Genomic DNA, 5,642 nt, shown 5'->3' with positions numbered 1-5,642 from the left:
CACTCAGGAACTAAAAATGTCCAGAGCAAATGTCAGGGACGATGGGCGGAGGTAACCCCCTCACTGCCAGCTGCGTCCTGTCCTGGGATCCCGAGCAACGTCCTGCAGAAGAGCACAGTATACAGCTATAGGGGAGATGTTCTGCAGACAGGAGGATAGTACACAGCTATAGGGGAGATGCTCTGCAGACAGGAGGATAGTACACAGCTATAGGGGAGATGTTCTGCAGACAGGAGGATAGTACACAGCTATAGGGGAGATGCTCTGCAGACAGGAGGATAGTACACAGCTATAGGGGAGATGCTCTGCAGACAGGAGGATAGTACACAGCTATAGGGGAGATGCTCTGCAGACAGGAGGATAGTACACAGCTATAGGGGAGATGCTCTGCAGACAGGAGGATAGTACACAGATATAGGGGAGATGTTCTGCAGAAGAGCAAAGTATACAGCTATAGGGGAGATGCTCTGCAGACAGGAGGATAGTACACAGCTATAGGGGAGATGCTCTGCAGACAGGATGATAGTACACAGCTATAGGGGAGATGCTCTGCAGACAGGAGGATAGTACACAGCTATAGGGGAGATGTGCAGACAGGAGGATAGTACACAGCTATAGGGGAGATGCTCTGCAGACAGGATAGTACACAGCTATAGGGGAGATGCTCTGCAGACAGGATGATAGTACACAGCTATAGGGGAGATGCTCTGCAGACAGGAGGATAGTACACACCTATAGGGGAGATGTTCTGCAGACAGGATAGTACACAGCTATAGGGGAGATGCTCTGCAGACAGGAGGATAGTACACAGCTATAGGGGAGATGCTCTGCAGACAGGAGGATAGTACACAGCTATAGGGGAGATGTTCTGCAGAAGAGCACAGTATACAGCTATAGGGGAGATGCTCTGCAGACAGGAGGATAGTACACAGCTATAGGGGAGATGCTCTGCAGACAGGAGGACAGTACACAGCTATAGGGGAGATGCTCTGCAGACAGGAGGATAGTACACACCTATAGGGGAGATGTTCTGCAGACAGGAGGATAGTACACAGCTATAGGGGAGATGCTCTGCAGACAGGAGGATAGTACACAGATATAGGGGAGATGTTCTGCAGACAGGAGGATAGTACACAGCTATAGGGGAGATGCTCTGCAGACAGGAGGATAGTACACAGATATAGGGGAGATGCTCTGCAGACAGGAGGACAGTACACAGCTATAGGGGAGATGCTCTGCAGACAGGAGGATAGTACACACCTATAGGGGAGATGTTCTGCAGACAGGAGGATAGTACACAGCTATAGGGGAGATGCTCTGCAGACAGGAGAATAGTACACAGATATAGGGGAGATGCTCTGCAGACAGGAGGATAGTACACAGATATAGGGGAGATGTTCTGCAGACAGGAGGATAGTACACAGCTATAGGGGAGATGCTCTGCAGACAGGAGGACAGTACACAGCTATAGGGGAGATGCTCTGCAGACAGGAGGACAGTACACAGCTATAGGGGAGATGTTCTGCAGACAGGAGGACAGTACACAGCTATAGGGGAGATGCTCTGCAGACAGGAGGATAGTACACAGCTATAGGGGAGATGCTCTGCAGACAGGAGGATAGTACACAGCTATAGGGGAGATGTTCTGCAGACAGGAGGATAGTACACAGCTATAGGGGAGATGTTCTGCAGACAGGAGGATAGTACACAGCTATAGGGGAGATGCTCTGCAGACAGGGGGATAGTACACAGCTATAGGAGAGATGCTCTGCAGACAGGAGGATAGTACACAGCTATAGGGGAGATGCTCTGCAGACAGGAGGATAGTACACAGCTATAGGGGAGATGTTCTGCAGACAGGGGGATAGTACACAGCTATAGGGGAGATGCTCTGCAGAGAGGAGGATAGTACACAGCTATAGGGGAGATGCTCTGCAGACAGGAGGATAGTACACAGCTATAGGGGAGATGCTCTGCAGACAGGGGGATAGTACACAGCTATAGGAGAGATGCTCTGCAGACAGGAGGATAGTACACAGCTATAGGGGAGATGCTCTGCAGACAGGAGGATAGTACACAGCTATAGGGGAGATGCTCTGCAGACAGGGGGATAGTACACAGCTATAGGAGAGATGCTCTGCAGACAGGAGGATAGTACACAGCTATAGGGGAGATGCTCTGCAGACAGGAGGATAGTACACAGCTATAGGGGAGATGTTCTGCAGACAGGGGGATAGTACACAGCTATAGGGGAGATGCTCTGCAGAGAGGAGGATAGTACACAGCTATAGGGGAGATGTTCTGCAGACAGGAGGATAGTACACAGCTATAGGAGAGATGCTCTGCAGACAGGAGGACAGTACACAGCTATAGGGGAGATGTTCTGCAGACAGTATAGTACACAGCTATAGGGGAGATGTTCTGCAGACAGGAGGATAGTACACAGCTATAGGGGAGATGTTCTGCAGACAGGGGGACAGTATACAGCTATAGGGGAGATGATCTGCAGACAGGAGATAGTACACAGCTATAGGAGAGATGCTCTGCAGACAGGAGGACAGTACACAGCTATAGGGGAGATGGTCTGCAGACAGGAGGACAGTACACAGCTATAGGGGAGATGCTCTGCAGACAGGAGGACAGTACACAGCTATAGGGGAGATGCTCTGCAGACAGGAGGATAGTACACAGCTATAGGGGAGATGCTCTGCAGACAGGAGGATAGTACACAGCTATAGGGGAGATGCTCTGCAGACAGGGGGATAGTACACAGCTATAGGGGAGATGTTCTGCAGACAGGGGGACAGTACACAGCTATAGGGGAGATGTTCTGCAGACAGGAGGACAGTACACAGCTATAGGAGAGATGCTCTGCAGACAGGAGGACAGTACACAGCTATAGGGGAGATGTTCTGCAGACAGTATAGTACACAGCTATAGGGGAGATGTTCTGCAGACAGGGGGATAGTACACAGCTATAGGGGAGATGTTCTGCAGACAGGAGGATAGTACACAGCTATAGGAGAGATGCTCTGCAGACAGGAGGACAGTACACAGCTATAGGGGAGATGGTCTGCAGACAGGAGGACAGTACACAGCTATAGGGGAGATGCTCTGCAGACAGGAGGACAGTACACAGCTATAGGGGAGATGCTCTGCAGACAGGAGGATAGTACACAGCTATAGGGGAGATGTTCTGCAGACAGGAGGATAGTACACAGCTATAGGAGAGATGGTCTGCAGACAGGAGGATAGTACACAGCTATAGGGGAGATGTTCTGCAGACAGGAGGATAGTACACAGCTATAGGGGAGATGTTCTGCAGACAGGAGGACAGTACACAGCTATAGGGGAGATGTTCTGCAGACAGGAGGATAGTACACAGCTATAGGGGAGATGCTCTGCAGACAGGAGGATAGTACACAGCTATAGGGGAGATGTTCTGCAGACAGGAGGATAGTACACAGCTATAGGGGAGATGGTCTGCAGACAGTATAGTACACAGCTATAGGGGAGATGTTCTGCAGACAGGAGGATAGTACACAGCTATAGGAGAGATGCTCTGCAGACAGGAGGACAGTACACAGCTATAGGGGAGATGTTCTGCAGACAGGAGGATAGTACACAGCTATAGGGGAGATGTTCTGCAGACAGGATAGTACACAGCTATAGGGGAGATGCTCTGCAGACAGGAGATAGTACACAGCTATAGGGGAGATGTTCTGCAGACAGGAGGATAGTACACAGCTATAGGGGAGATGCTCTGCAGACAGGATGATAGTACACAGCTATAGGAGAGATGCTCTGCAGACAGGAGGATAGTACACAGCTATAGGAGAGATGGTCTGCAGACAGGAGGATAGTACACAGATATAGGAGAGATGCTCTGCAGACAGGAGGATAGTACACAGCTATAGGGGAGATGCTCTGCAGACAGGAGGACAGTACACAGCTATAGGGGAGATGTTCTGCAGACAGGAGGATAGTACACAGCTATAGGGGAGATGCTCTGCAGACAGGAGGACAGTACACAGCTATAGGGGAGATGCTCTGCAGACAGGAGGATAGTACACAGCTATAGGGGAGATGTTCTGCAGACAGGAGGACAGTACACAGCTATAGGGGAGATGTTCTGCAGACAGGAGGATAGTACACAGCTATAGGGGAGATGCTCTGCAGACAGGAGATAGTACACAGCTATAGGGGAGATGTTCTGCAGACAGGAGGATAGTACACAGCTATAGGGGAGATGTTCTGCACAGGAGGATAGTACACACCTATAGGGGAGATGCTCTGCAGACAGGAGGATAGTACACAGCTATAGGGGAGATGCTCTGCAGACAGGAGGACAGTACACAGCTATAGGAGAGATGTTCTGCAGACAGGAGGATAGTACACAGCTATAGGGGAGATGCTCTGCAGACAGGAGATAGTACACAGCTATAGGAGAGATGTTCTGCAGACAGGGGGATAGTACACAGCTATAGGGGAGATGCTCTGCAGACAGGAGATAGTACACAGCTATAGGGGAGATGTTCTGCAGACAGGAGGATAGTACACAGCTATAGGGGAGATGGTCTGCAGACAGTATAGTACACAGCTATAGGGGAGATGCTCTGCAGACAGGAGGACAGTACACAGCTATAGGGGAGATGCTCTGCAGACAGTATAGTACACAGCTATAGGGGAGATGCTCTGCAGACAGGAGGATAGTACACAGCTATAGGGGAGATGTTCTGCAGACAGGAGATAGTACACAGCTATAGGGGAGATGCTCTGCAGACAGGAGGATAGTACACAGCTATAGGGGAGATGCTCTGCAGACAGGAGGACAGTACACAGCTATAGGGGAGATGTTCTGCAGACAGGAGGATAGTACACAGCTATAGGGGAGATGTTCTGCAGACAGGAGGACAGTACACAGCTATAGGGGAGATGCTCTGCAGACAGGAGGATAGTACACAGCTATAGGGGAGATGCTCTGCAGACAGGAGATAGTACACAGCTATAGGGGAGATGTTCTGCAGACAGGAGGATAGTACACAGCTATAGGGGAGATGTTCTGCACAGGAGGATAGTACACACCTATAGGGGAGATGCTCTGCAGACAGGAGGATAGTACACAGCTATAGGGGAGATGCTCTGCAGACAGGAGGACAGTACACAGCTATAGGAGAGATGTTCTGCAGACAGGAGGATAGTACACAGCTATAGGGGAGATGCTCTGCAGACAGGAGATAGTACACAGCTATAGGAGAGATGTTCTGCAGACAGGGGGATAGTACACAGCTATAGGGGAGATGCTCTGCAGACAGGAGATAGTACACAGCTATAGGGGAGATGTTCTGCAGACAGGAGGATAGTACACAGCTATAGGGGAGATGGTCTGCAGACAGTATAGTACACAGCTATAGGGGAGATGCTCTGCAGACAGGAGGACAGTACACAGCTATAGGGGAGATGCTCTGCAGACAGTATAGTACACAGCTATAGGGGAGATGCTCTGCAGACAGGAGATAGTACACAGCTATAGGGGAGATGCTCTGCAGACAGGAGGATAGTACACAGCTATAGGGGAGATGTTCTGCAGACAGGAGGATAGTACACAGCTATAGGGGAGATGCTCTGCAGACAGGAGATAG

The sequence above is a fragment of the Ranitomeya variabilis genome, chromosome 1 (genome assembly GCF_051348905.1).
Source record: "Ranitomeya variabilis isolate aRanVar5 chromosome 1, aRanVar5.hap1, whole genome shotgun sequence".
Taxonomy (NCBI): domain Eukaryota; kingdom Metazoa; phylum Chordata; class Amphibia; order Anura; family Dendrobatidae; genus Ranitomeya; species Ranitomeya variabilis.
Note: the sequence above shows the minus strand (reverse complement) of the source record.